Below are 14391 nucleotides of genomic sequence, written 5' to 3' on the forward strand. Positions count from 1 at the left end.
AAACTCTTTTAACGAATTTGTGGGCTTCCTATGAGTCTGATTGTAGTTAACTCCATCAAAGTGAAAACCAGATAGAGCAAACACAGGACTTCTGAGATTCCCCAGTCTCCCAAACTGGGTTAAATTTGCGAGATGCAGTGATTACAATGTAGCTACAATTATCTAGAATGTTTAGATTTAAAGATCCTTAGCTATAATTTCCTGATTTGAGAAATTTTGCTTCTCAAAATAACTCTTCCATTTAAAAAGTTAAAAAAAAAAAAAAAGTAAAAAACAGTTTCTAGGGAACATTAGAGACAGAACGACTGGTGTGGCAAGAGACTAGGAAGAAGGAAGTTAAAGATGTAAGCCTTTTCGGTACCTTTTCACCTCAAGGCATTTCCACACGGGAAACCGGTAGCTGAGAGACTAAAAAGCAGAGATTTTGAGGTCATGTAGAGAACATTCACTTCAGTAGATACCAAACAAGAGTCTAAGGAAGTCACCCTGGGCTTTTTAGTTGGAACAAGTAAAGGGTGAACTGAAAACTTAACAGCCAGGCCAATGCCTGAATCCTGATTAAAGTTTTCTGCACCCCTCTCCCCCAACATTTTCACTGCTTAGCAGAAGACAACTAAATCCTTCCTGGAACTAGGAAATAGTATCCTGTGCCCCAAATGTTCCTGCAAAATTATGCATTTGAGTGTGATAGTAAATAAAAAAACATACAAATGGACAAAAATTGGCTTAAAACAAAATTAAACTATTTTTTAAAATTAAAAAAAAAAATAACTAAAAATCAGTAAGTAGCCCTAACTGGTGTTGCTCAGTTGATTTGGCATCATACTGCAAAGCAAAATGTCTCCGGTTCGATTCCCAGGCAGGGCACATGCCTGAGTTGTGGATTCGGTCCCCAGTTGTGGCATGTAGGAGAGGCAACTATTCAATGTCTCTATGTCACATCGATGTTTCTTTCCCTCTCTTTCTCCCTCTCTTTCATTCTCTCTAAAAAATAAATGTTTAAAAATCCTTTTTAAAGAAGAAAAAGTTAACAACAGAAACAAATGAACAATATTCAGATATTTTGATCCATATATGAGTCATCAAACTTGAACTTTAACTGTATTTGATATATTGACAAATTAAATGACAATGTAGAAAATAAAAAAAAAACCAGAAAACTATGACATAATCTGCTAGAATTCTTAGAAATGCAGAAACAAGATTACAGTTGATGAAACTATAACTCAATGAGATAGCCACTTTCAACATTGCACAGAAGATAATTAAAGAAACAAGAAATGACTGGAGACTTTGCAAAGCTGAAGAAATTCTTCACGACTCTTAACCTTTCACTACAAGCAGACAAGCCATTGGTTTACCAAAATGAATTGCATTGTCCTTTCGTGAAAATAGGATGCTAGACATTTTTCAGCAAGATAGAGATGGTGCTTACCATCTCAATCACTAAATACTTATATCCCAATACTGTTTAACTTGTCTATTTCTTATATTTATTCCCTCCTTAATTTAATGGACTTTTGGCTTATTTGTAAACTCATATGATAAATTTCTAGGATTAACATTAAGAAAGCAAGACTGATGTGCATGGATTCCAGTACATAAGCTATTTAGAGAGTTAGATATGCAATAAAACAGTTAAAGTTGTGTTAAAACATACTCATAAAATTTGAAAAGCAAATTTATGTCTTGTAACTTCATTTTACAACTTAAAATATTGACAGAGCACATATTTACATACTGTATATGAGATAGAAATCACTGTTGTTTAGAGGGAATTCTGTCACCTCATTCTATTTTATATGAAGTTGAAATTGTTAACAAATATACAAATACGCGACTAATATCAACCCATCTTAGTGAGTGATTTATTAATATTCTCATTATAATGACAAATTAAATGTGAGTGGATATAGCACATAGCAATTCATTCTGAAAGAAATCCAAAAGATAATTTTTGAAGATATGCCTAAAAAAATAAAAATAAATTAAAAAAAAAAAAGAAACAGAGGAAGATGTTTACAATTAGTCTAGATAATAGGCTAAACAGTAATATTTTGACTAACTCCTATGCATCATTTCTACCTCAATTTAGATTTTATTATTTTCAGGAAATAATTAGCTGATTACACTTAACTCCAACATATGATTTCTAAAAGCTAATTCAAAGTTGAGGTAACTCAAATTTCATTTGCTATATTTTTTTCAGATCACCTACCCAATTTTTCATTCAAACTTACAGGTCATTATTTTTGTATCCACCCTGTTTATTCCTATTTCTGCACTAATAAACTGGAGTCATTATTACCACTACTGCCTTTATTCTCTAGATTGTATTAAGTCCAGTCTGTTCCTCCTTTCTGTTTGAAAATATCCTCTTCTTTCCATTTCTCTCGCTAAAACTGTAGTCCAAACCATGGTCTCTCACCTATATTGCCATAATTCACTCCATCCTTCTCTCCCTTCTTTGTATACCCAGTGTAATCTATTTTAAGAACACATTCAAATATGTTACTTCCATGTTGACACCCTTCAGTGAATTTTCATGGCAATTAAAATTCTTGCCATGGCCTAAAAACTTATGAGCAGATTCCTGATTATGTCTCCAGGCTCATTTCTTATGTTAAGTATTTATTTCCTCTGAATTTATTTTCTACCTACTACTAGCCCCCACAGACCAACACACACGATATCACGCTCCTTGGATAATTTAGGGTTTAGGTTAACAACCAAGTTTTTAATCTTTATGTAGTTTTGGTCTATATCTCTCTCAAACTCTTCTTTTTCTCTCTGTGTCTCTCACTGTATATCTCTAGTGTGCATATGTAATATATAATGTACAATATTAATACATATATGATAATAATTATATATTACAATATATTATTCTATTTTATTATTATATATTATTATATCATATATGTGTTTTCACACATATGTCCTCAAATGGTTCTCTGTGTATGTACATATTTTGATTGCACTCTAATATCTGTCTTTTTTATTAATTATGCTGGGCACTCACTGAGGCTATTTAGTAAATAATGTGTGCAACATTTAGTTCTTGAAAATTTACATTTTAAAAATATTTACCTATTTCTAAAGGTTTCTAGAGACTTAAAATAACATCTATAAGGAGACAAGAATCTCATTTGTAACAGATATTTTCTCAACAACACTGACTTGTAGAAAATACCAGGGGTTAAATGGAAATAGTAATTTAATAATTTATTATATTAATTTAATAGAAATCAGTAGTATGACATTCTCTTCTTTTTATTTATTTATTTATTTATTTTTATTGCATTTTTCCCCATTACCATTTAGTCACCTTATACCTCTTCCCCGTGGCAGTCACCACACTGCTGTCCATGTCTGTGAGTCCTTTTTCCTTTTTGCTCAATCCCACCATCCCCTAACTATCCCCATCCTTAGCTGTCAGCCAGCTCTCCATCTATGAGTCAAAAATCCAGCTAAAACGTTGCAAAGATAAGAAAACTTAAATTCATCGTTTGAGTCCAGGCAGTCACATTTCACATTTCAATAAGTACAATCTCTAAATCACTGAGTATCAGAAAGTCTCTTCTCTGTCAGCTCCTAGCTTAAGCATGTCTAATAAACATATCTGTGTCTGGGTCTTTACAAACATAATAATTCTTCAAACATGTTTCCAAAATTACCTTATGCCTCCTTTTCATCACCATTCATAATTAATGTGCTCCAAGAAACCATCTTCAAACACTAAAATAAAAAAACTAAATTATTTTTCTCACCTGCTAATTTTATATACTTCCTGTTTGGAAATTAATCATAAATATTTTTAACAAACATCCTATGATAACTTAATATATTTTATATAATAACAATTCTTTGGGCAATTTGTGGTCTATGTCATTCTTTTTACATCACTTTAAACTTGCACTTTTAACTTACATACATGACTGAAAACAAATATAACACGCTATTAAATAAGCTACTACAAGAAATTATTTTAACAGATATTTCCAAGGGAATGAGTGGTAATTTTACTTCTTTTGTGATATTTAGATAAAAAATAACATTTGTTTAATAGAAGTATTAAATAGCTATGATATGAAAGACTTTCCTACGCACCAAGTTTAATCCCACTAGAGCTTGTAAATCATTAGTATATAGTTCAAAGCTAAAGTTACACTGAAATTTTAAATGGATAATCTAAGGATTACGATGGACTATAAGAGCAGACACATTATGTCTCCGAATCACTGGTTATCTACTTATACTCATTGTATTTGCCAAACTCATTATACAATTTAGCACACTCGATACTAGTAAAAATGAAAATGCTCTATAGAACCCTAAACTTTCTTTAGTCTTTACACTCTCTGTACTTGACCTATGGTTTGATATTCAACCAAAAATTACTAGTAGCTGTTTATAGTTAAGCAATTACACAGTGCTATCCTTTCTCTATCATTACTTCAAATTGAAGGAAAGATATTTCAAAATATTTGCCAATGTGTCATGAAAATAAAGAGCAAAAATGATACTTGTTTCCATTGGTTTCAAGAAGGAAAATCACATATACACAAAAACAAATTTTTGCAGTTATTTTGTCAGCTTAAAATCTACATTTTTCTAAGTCTATTCTGAGAAGCTATGTGACATGCTGTCAAACAAAATATTTATTCTTCATCTGCAATTATATAGCAAACAGGGCATATGATCTATAAAAGAATGTAAAAAAACATGATTTATTCTCATGGAAATTTTCAGGTCTGTTTGAATGATAGTTTGAAATGGAATCTAAGTGCCTTAAAATTTATTTTCAGTAGGATAAAACAATATGAAATAAATTAGTTATATCATAGAATATTAAGATTCATTTAGCAGAAGTAGAGTCTTGATTTTCATGAACCCATGTCCTAATATTGCCAGACAAAAAGTTTAAAATTATAGCTTATTATGTTTTGTTTCTTTACTGCACAAAAACAATAATATGACTAGTACCTACCAATGTCTCTTCACAGTTAGCTGTTGCTGTAGCATTTTCTTTCTTAAATATAATGAACATAGTACTAACATTCACTTTCTTATTTTCTCAATTAAATTCATCTGCATTTAATCCCAAGTAGTTTGAGAATATTAATATATCATCATGTGAAGGTGACGCTGTCACACCTGGTAACAAAAGATTTTCAACACAAAAGTCAAAAAGACTGTTGTATCTTAACAAGTTTAGAAATTCTTGGCCAATCCCAAGAATATGTTTTCATACCAGTAATTGCCATTAACACTTTCAATGGAAATTCTTTTTAGATGTATGGATAAAATTCACTTTAAATAATAAATAAAGTGTTGAAAATATGTATAAATTATTTTTAAATGATGTCTTCTTCTTGACATATAATTAATTTAGAAATGAGATATGTAGGCATTTTTCTAAATATTTTTGTGGATTTCTAAATTAATTTTTTGTGGATAGAGCTCTTTCTCTACAAAGTTAAATATTCTATAACTTATTGAGATTTTTCATAACTGACATATATTTGTTTTTAGTGCTAGTGACAAGCATACTTAAGAAAATATAAGATTGTAAATTCTACAGTTTTGGAGTTTGATGTTCTATAAATGTCATCTAGGTAGGGTGATGAATAGTATTATTTATATTTTCTAGACTCACACTTAAATTTTTACCAAGTTGATGTATTAATTACTTGGAGGGAATATGAGTTATGCTTGTCTGTATCTTCTGTTAGCGCTGTCAGTATTTGCTCAAAATAGTTTTAATCTGTTAATAAACACAAATACATTTATAATTATTATAAATTACTAATAAACAATTTGTCATAATTAGTGCCATCCTTTCCTTAAAGATGTTTTTGTTAATTTTTTTGGTCTGATGGTATTATAGCCAGGTATAAATGCTTATGGTTCCTGTGCATGCTATAACCTTTTCAGCTTCTTATATTTATCTCATTGTGACATTATACTTTAAGTACATTTCTTATAAGCAGAATATAGTTGGATCTTTCTTTTCTCAGGTTGTTTAAAAATGTTTACCTCTTAATTTAGCAGTTTAATACATTTAGTTATTGATATGACTGTTTTAGGATTTACTGGCTTGACATATTATCTTTTTGTCTATTGTCTTAATTTCTCAGTTTCTCTTTTCCTGCCCAGAGGTGTCACAAGAAATACTTTAATATGTAATTTTAATTTATTTATTATATTTCTAGCTATATTTCTATACAATATGCTTTAGTAATTCCTCTTGAAATTGTAATAATAATTGTTAACTTATCACAATTTACTTAGAATTAATGTTGAATTACATTAGGCACATATAAAAAATTCACAATTTTATATTTTCTCTTTCTTCTCTATAGTAAGGCTTAGCATATATTATTTTTATATATATTCTATACCCATAGTTTTGTTTCAAATATGCCTAAAATTTTAAAACAATTTAACAGAAGTTTTACATAGTTCTTTTTATTTACCTACATGTACACAATAGCTTTTTTTCTTTATTCATTCCTATACAGGATGGGGCAAAAGTAGGTTTACAGTTGTTCATATGGAAAATAATTCAATAATTAATTAATAATATTATAAGAATAAACTCTGTTTTGTGGACTCACAACTATAAACCTACTTTTTCCACCCTGTAAGTATACAGTGTAACCTGGTATGATTTTCTGTGAGCCTCAAAATTTTTCTTTAGAATATATTGAAGTTCAGGTATGTTGGACATGATTTCTGCAATATTTATTTGGTTACTTACTTATATATTTACTTGCTTGCTTGCTTACTTACAAGAAGGTTGAGCAACTAAAATTTGTGAATTATTTGTATTCAGTTTCCCTTGATTAATTTCTAGTCACATATTTCCTCTAATTTCAATGATTTTTCTGGAAACATCCAATGTAATCTTGAATTCTCTAAGTGATGTGAATTAATACATTAATTACTACCAGATAATGCAAGGGACTTAGAAAATTTTAGTCTATTAGCAAATTATTTATATTCTGACTTAATAAAAGCTTTTGCTTTTAACCATACAACATCACTGGGAAACAAAATAGAAGGCAGACTCTTCTAGAAACAAATTGGAACAAAACTCAAGTTTATTTGACTACTTAATACAAATATAGGGAATGAGAGAAAAGAGAAGAATAACTGTGGAAAGAAAGAGAAATGGTCAAACTCAGAAAGTAAATCACAAAACAGAGTAGGTAAAGTAATTATGACATGGAAAAAATGTAGGAAATAATGAGAAACAATATACCTTATAGCTCTAATAAAAATATACTCTGCCTATATTCAGATATTTACTTTGAAAGTGACACAGGTGCTATACTTACCTATAAACAGAAATATATTTTCATTATATGTATAAACAAAGGTCTAAATTTATAATTTTGTGTGGTGACATTTATAAATTGCCCAGATGAAGAACTTTGCAGTCATCTTTAAATCTCCTTATCTCAAACCTTATGCCTAATCTTTCACTATACACTGCACCTACATTTAAAATATATCTTGAATAAAGCTACCTCTCACACTCTCCACTGATACAACCAGGTCTCAGCCACTACCCTCTTTCACCTGAATTACCACAATACCTCATAACACGTCACTTTGCTTTTACTTTTATCTCCCATGGTCTGTCTATTCTCAATATAAAAGTCAACCAAAGTGATTTTAACCATAATGCAAAAGGTGATTCTTTTTAAATCAAGATCTCCATGGTTCTTTGTGTAACAAAAAAACAAAACTAAAGTCTTCATAATCTTCTAAAATTCTTTCCAATAGAATTGCCTTTCTGACTTTCCATTCTGATTTTCTTCTGCAATTCCATGGTAATTACAACACCCTCTCCTTCATCATCTTTGCCAATCATTCATGAAATCCTATCTTTCTGATTTAGTAATACCTTTTAGTATAATTTATCGCCTTCAAATTTCTACTGCCAGTGTCTGTTTTCAGATCCTCACATGTCTTGCTTGGACTATTGTAGATCTCTTATTTGTTTCATGATCTATCATCTTTGGCTATTCCATACAAATTTACACCTTACTTACCGGAATGATCTTTCCAAATTATAAACCTGATCTTACTCGGCCACTGTTCAAAAACTTCCAATTATACTCCATACATTTGAAGGCATTCAGTAGATTATTTACCATTGAACCTATTCAGCTCCATCACATTTCTGTGCTCATTGTACTGATTTCTCCATTTATAGAATTTACTCTGTAATTTCACACCTCAAGACTCTTGCTTAAGTTATTGCTCTTGCTGGAAACTGTTCTCATTTCTCAATTTCTATCGTTCTGACTTCAGCCTAGATCAATTTACTATTTAACTGACTTGGTAAGGAGCTTTTCACATTACTATACTCAAGAACTGTATTTAATCTTGTCTTGAGGCTATTTATGATGCTCTACCTAGACGATAAGAATCACGTTTTTTTTGTTTGTTTGTTTAATTATAATCTTCAATATTACTTAGCACTGTGCTTAGAAAATAAATGGCTGATAAATATGTCTGGCTGTCACTTTCCCCATTAACAGCATGGTAATAACATTTAGCTTGTCTGCCTTGCAGTACTGTTAGATTTAAATAAGATGCACCTGATGGTTTTTCTCAACTTGTAAGCATTCTAAAAACATGTCAGTGTTATTCCCTGAGAAGTTCTTTTCCTAAAAGAAAATTTATCGCTATCGAAAAGCTACAGCAGTCTTTAAAGTGAATTTTCTCTTGAGTTATTGTAAAGATATATACTACTCTCTGCTATGAACATAAACAAAAAAAGGAGTGTCTATTACTATATTTTTGAGTGACAGAAGTCGTTATTAATTCCATCTCTCGTGTTGGTACTTCAAGAGTGCCATAGTTTCTTACAGCAAAAATCATGTTAACTGAACAGTCAAAAGGTAAGGAAGGCAGTACACCTCAAATGTGACCACCTGAACTGCCACCAATGCAAACATCCAGGTTAAGTCATTCTCACATTTTAGCATGAGCAATTACAATACACTTCATTAAATTATGTATAGAGGTGACACTCCATATTATGAATATTTTTCAAGTATGTTATTTTTTCCTTTTTAATGTATGTTTGGCTTAATATAGTTTAAACTTTAATATATTCATATTTAGCAACATTTATTTTTTTCATTTTTTATTGAGATATAATTAACATGTAACATTATATTAGTTTTAGATACACAGCGTAATGACATATACTTTGTATATATTGACGGTTCTGCATATTACTTTTTCCTTTTTTTTTGATAGTTTCCTACAAATTATCACAATACAAAGGAAAATATTAATAATGCCAAGTCTATCAAAACAATTTTAATCTTTAATTATATTTGTTTCTAAAAAGAACTCCAGACATTGATGACCTCTCTAGTTAATCAATTGAAATGACTCTCAATGTCATACAATTCACCCTAGAGAATTAAAAATACAGGGCAAGCTCCCACATTGCAATACAACAGTTCAACAGAACTATCTTGAAACAAAGACATGAAAACATCTTATACAATGCATGCAAATAATATATAGCTAATTAATCTTCTTATATAATGCAAATTTCTTTATGCTTTCCAGTTGAGCTCCCTACCTCTGCTTACTCAGCAATGTTATTAGAGAGAATTGATCTGTACCAAGAGTATAATGTATTCACTGGGGCTCCTCCAAAATCAAATAAGACATGACAGCCTATCCTGGTTCTTGTCTTTTTAACATACACGTGTGTGTGTGTGTGTGCGCGCGCGCGCGCGCACACGCGCACACACTAGGCTTGTTCATTAGCTAGTCCAATTCCCAATTATAAACTTAAACATTGCAAGAATGAAAGCATTCCACCCCTTGCTTAATTTGGAAAGTGCTGATGATTTGAAGTTTATTTTCTCTTATAATTCCTTGCATGTGATAGTTTTTACTAGGTTTAAAGTAAAGTATGATTTTTGATTAATTCAATGATTTCTTATTATTATGGAGGAGTGAAAATATTTTACATCCTTCTCTATGTTAACAAAAGGTTATCTTCCAACATTCATTTTTATATCCTGAATTTGCTTTTATATTATTAAAAGGAGAAAAATTAGCAAGCAGTGGAAAGAAATGCATACCATATCATTTGTTCAAAACTTTCTCCCATATTTTCAAATGGTAAGACTACAAAAAATTATATCTCAGCGAATCTATAACTTGGGGAGAATACACAAGTGATATCTAAAATTGTTCATTGTTCCATACCAAATTAAAAGTTAAGAAATAAAGATTTAATTTTTGTTTTGTTTTGTTTTCTCTCACAGGTTTTTTGGAGGTGGCAGTGATATTTATTTTAAGTCCTTGCAAAAGTACCGAAGTAACCTTAATTTTCTAGACTGTGTTTGCAACAGAATCCATGGCTTTACTTTTGAAATAATAAGAAGCAAGAGGAGAAGGAAAAGGAGGAGAGAAAGAAGGAGGATGGGGATAGGGAGGGGGAGAAGGAGAAGAAGAAGGAAGAGGAGGGGAAAAAGGAGGAGGTGGAGTACAACTATTGAAAAATAATTTTTTTTTCAGATTTAATGTGTTTTATTGATTAAATTATTACATTTGTGCCAATTTCCCTTCCCTCTGCTCCCCTCCACCCGGTGGCCCCCCTCCCTCCAGTTGTCCCCCCCTTTTAGATTATGTCCATTAGTTGTGCATACAGTTCCTCCCAACCTCTCTCCGTCTATTCCATTCCCTCCTACCTTGATCCCCAATTCCTATATCATCTCCCTCCCTTTCCCCATTCCCCCTCCCTGTTGACCTCCCCCCAATATGCTTCCCGTACCCACAGTTCCTCTTCCCCTCTCGTTGCCTATTTAGTTTGCCTTTGTTTCATCTCCCTAGCTTCTGTTTTTTTTTAAACCAGTCCCTTTAACATCTCATATAACAGTGGTTTGGATCTAATGAACTCTTTCAGTTTTATTTTGTCCTGGAAACACTTTCTCTGTCCTTCTATTCTGAATGACAATTTCGCTGGATAGAGTATTCGTGGTTGTAGGTTTTGGATTTTCATTACTTTGAATATTTCTTGCCAGTCTCTTCTTGCCTGTAGGGTCTCCCTTGAGAAGTCAGCTGATAGTCTAATTGGGACCCCTTTGTACATAATTCTTTTCTTCTCTCTTGCTGCTTTTAAGATTCTCTCTTTATCTTTAATTTTTGACATTTTGATTATAATGTGTCTTGGAGTGGTTCTCCCTGGGTCCAGTCTCTTGGGAACTCTCCTTGCTTCCTGGACCTGCAGGTCTATTCCCTTCCCCAAGTCTGGGAAGTTCTCCTTTATTATATTTTCACTCAATTTTTCAAGTTCTAGTTCATCTTCCTCATTCTCTGGCAAACCAATGATTCTTATGTTGGGCCTTTTATAGCTGTCCCAGAGGTTTCTGATCCTTTCATTGTTGCTTCCCATTTCCTCTCGCTGCATTGGTTGACTGCTTGTTCCTTCTCCATATTCCAGTTTGTTGAAATGAACTCTGGATTCCTCACCATCTGTCTCGTATGTGGTTTTGTTCCTTTCGTTATGAAAGTTTTTCGCTTCTTTCATATCTTTTTCCTGCTCTTTTGTGAATTCTGTAAGCCACCTGATAACAATGGCCCAGAACTGAGCCTCTGACAGGTTTCTTATCTGTTCATCTGTCAGGTTCTCTATCTGCTGCCTGGTGAGTTGTGTTACCGGTATTTCTAAAGTTGCCTGCCTCATTTTGACAGATGCATTTTGTTTTCTTGGGCTGGCTGTCGGGGGCAGTGCCTGTGTATGCGTCACAAATCAGCAACAGGTGCCTGCCTGTCCGCAACCTATTTCGCAACCCTGTGGTGCTTTCTTTGGGGGCGGGGGTCCAAGATGGATTCACACAGTTATTCCGCTAGGAGACCGGGATCCATCCTCCCGCCCCCCTGGGCCTCACTGTTCAGGGCGATGCGGCGGCCGCTCTCCCCAGCTCCGGAGTCGCGCACCGCCAGGGGCTTGGCCGCCGGGACTCCTCGCTGGGGTCGCACACCGCCAGGGGCTTGCGTAGCCGGGACTCCTCGCCGCCTGCCGCTCCGGGTGCGACCGCAAACAGCACTGCCCACTTTAACTCTTACCTGCCCAAATGGCGCCGCTGGTTTATAACTTCATATGTTGGACTTCCGTGTAGTTTTATTTTCTGGAATTTCTAGTTATCCTTTGTTTTGAAGTAGTTGTATTCCTCTCTAGTTGTAGAGGGAGACCTAGCGTTTCCATCTAAGCCTCCATCTTGGCCGGAAGTCCGAAAAATAATATTTTTATTTTTGGTTCATATTATTGCTCTATAAGCATGTACAGCTCAGTCACATTATTGCTATTATGATAACGAAAAGGAGAGCTTTAAAATGTGAATACACCATGCTTGGCCTAAGGGAACCTGCCTCCCTATAAAGTGAAAATGGAATGTGGGAATTGGGTTGTGTGCCAGAATTACCAGCGCTCTCCCAGGAGCCTCTTCTTTAGTAACAATGCCACCCGTTTCTACCTGCAGAGAGGGTCCTTTAACCTTCTGAAGCAGGAGATCCAGATTCTCACCCCTGTTCTTCACAGGATTGAATTGGTAAAGCTTGGCTTGGTTGCTGTAAGCCATAAAAAGCCAAAACGATGTTTGTTCTCTATACTCATTATGCTATTTCATGGAGAAAAGAACCATATCTGATTGGATAGAGGGATTTAAATACTCTAATATACAAATATTAGTAAATAATTTAAGTATTCTAGATGTCTTTTTTTCATTCTCTGCTTCCTATTTTCTTTCAAGTATTTATCCAATGATTATTCGGGCTTGCAGGCATAGCCTCTAAGGAAGCTGAGCAGCATCCAAAAGGAGCAACATAAATCATTCCACCAGTAGGAATCTTCTGGACAATGACATAGGTTCGTATATCTTGTCCTACGTCATCATTCTCTTCTGTCCTTCTAAACCTAAAAATCATAGTTCCTCCTCTATGCCATCCATGCACAGACCATTAAGAACAGAATCCCTAACTCCATTGTCATCATTTCCTAATGCAGAGCACTATGAAATAGCCATTATTAAAATTGGTTCCAACAACTACTCATGAATATATTTCATCTGAATGCCATGTCCTCCATGTTGTACAACTGTACTTTTAGGACATTTCCATTAATTACCTCACTTTATTTCACTTTAGATTTGTCCTGAACTTTTATGTTACTTAATCAAGTGCCTTATGTTTCCTTATTTTGCCGATTAAATGTCTTATGTACACACGTATAAAACATACACACTGCTTTTGTAAGTCTGTAACAAAGAAGCAGGGACTCTTCTTATTCTAATAGCAAGTGTTTTGAAAAATCATTAAACTGCTATTGGGTACCAAGATTTTAGATACATTTTAAAACTCTAATTCTCATGGTTGCAAGTACTTGCATCCCAGTCTTGGAATAAGGAATTCAAAACCTGGAAAGCTGATATGCCTCACAAATTTGCAAAGATATTTAACTGTCATAATCAGAATTCCAGGTAGACCTGTCTAATTCTAAAACCCATTTTTTCAAACTTTATTGTACTCCAGCCCATTGTGTTTCTCATCTACATTTTTTTGTTATTGGTGCCTTCAATGGCTTCTGCATAATTTAGATACACGGTAGAATATACAAACTAAATACTTATAACAGGTACTCAGTAAATATTTGTAGAGTGGTAACTGTTTTCCTATTAGGTTTGTCCAAGAATCTTGGTGAGAATGAAAAAAGGAAAAAAAAAGAAAGAAAAAAACTAAAATCCTATGCTATTCTTTCCCTATTCTGAGCTCAAATAGGAAGAAGTCCTAAATATGGGAGTAAATACTATAGAAAGCCCAGAAAAGGTAGCAAAGTTGCTCAGTTGGTTGGAGTGTTGTCCCCATACTCTAAGGTGTGGGTTCAGTCCCAGTCAGGGCACACAAAAGAATCAACCAATGAATGGAACAACAAACCAATCTCTCTCTCTGTCTCTGTCTCTGTCTCTCTCTCTGTCTCTGTCTCTCTCTCTGTCTCTCTCTCTCTCTGTCTCTACCTCTTCCTTTCTCTCTCTAAAATCAAATTTAAAATACTGTAGAAAATAACTGAACTAACTTGTCTGTGTATGGAACACCTGTTTATGATAATCTCTGACTGATAGGGCACCGCCTAAATTCAAACTTTAAAGTGTTTGACTCCTAGTACTAGACAGAATTTAGGATGTCAGAAAAATGCAAGTCATTGATTCCAGCAGGCTTCCGTACACAATGTTATTTGGATGATTGAAAACATCATTCCACTGACAAAACAGATGGGAATTATAGCAGGTAGATATTGTAAAGATATGCTGAACAGAGAAAGCCAGTAGGCTTTCTCCAGTGTATGGC

The sequence above is a fragment of the Furipterus horrens genome, unplaced genomic scaffold (assembly GCF_987537825.1).
Source record: "Furipterus horrens unplaced genomic scaffold, mFurHor1.1.pri manual_scaffold_12, whole genome shotgun sequence".
NCBI lineage: Eukaryota > Metazoa > Chordata > Mammalia > Chiroptera > Furipteridae > Furipterus > Furipterus horrens.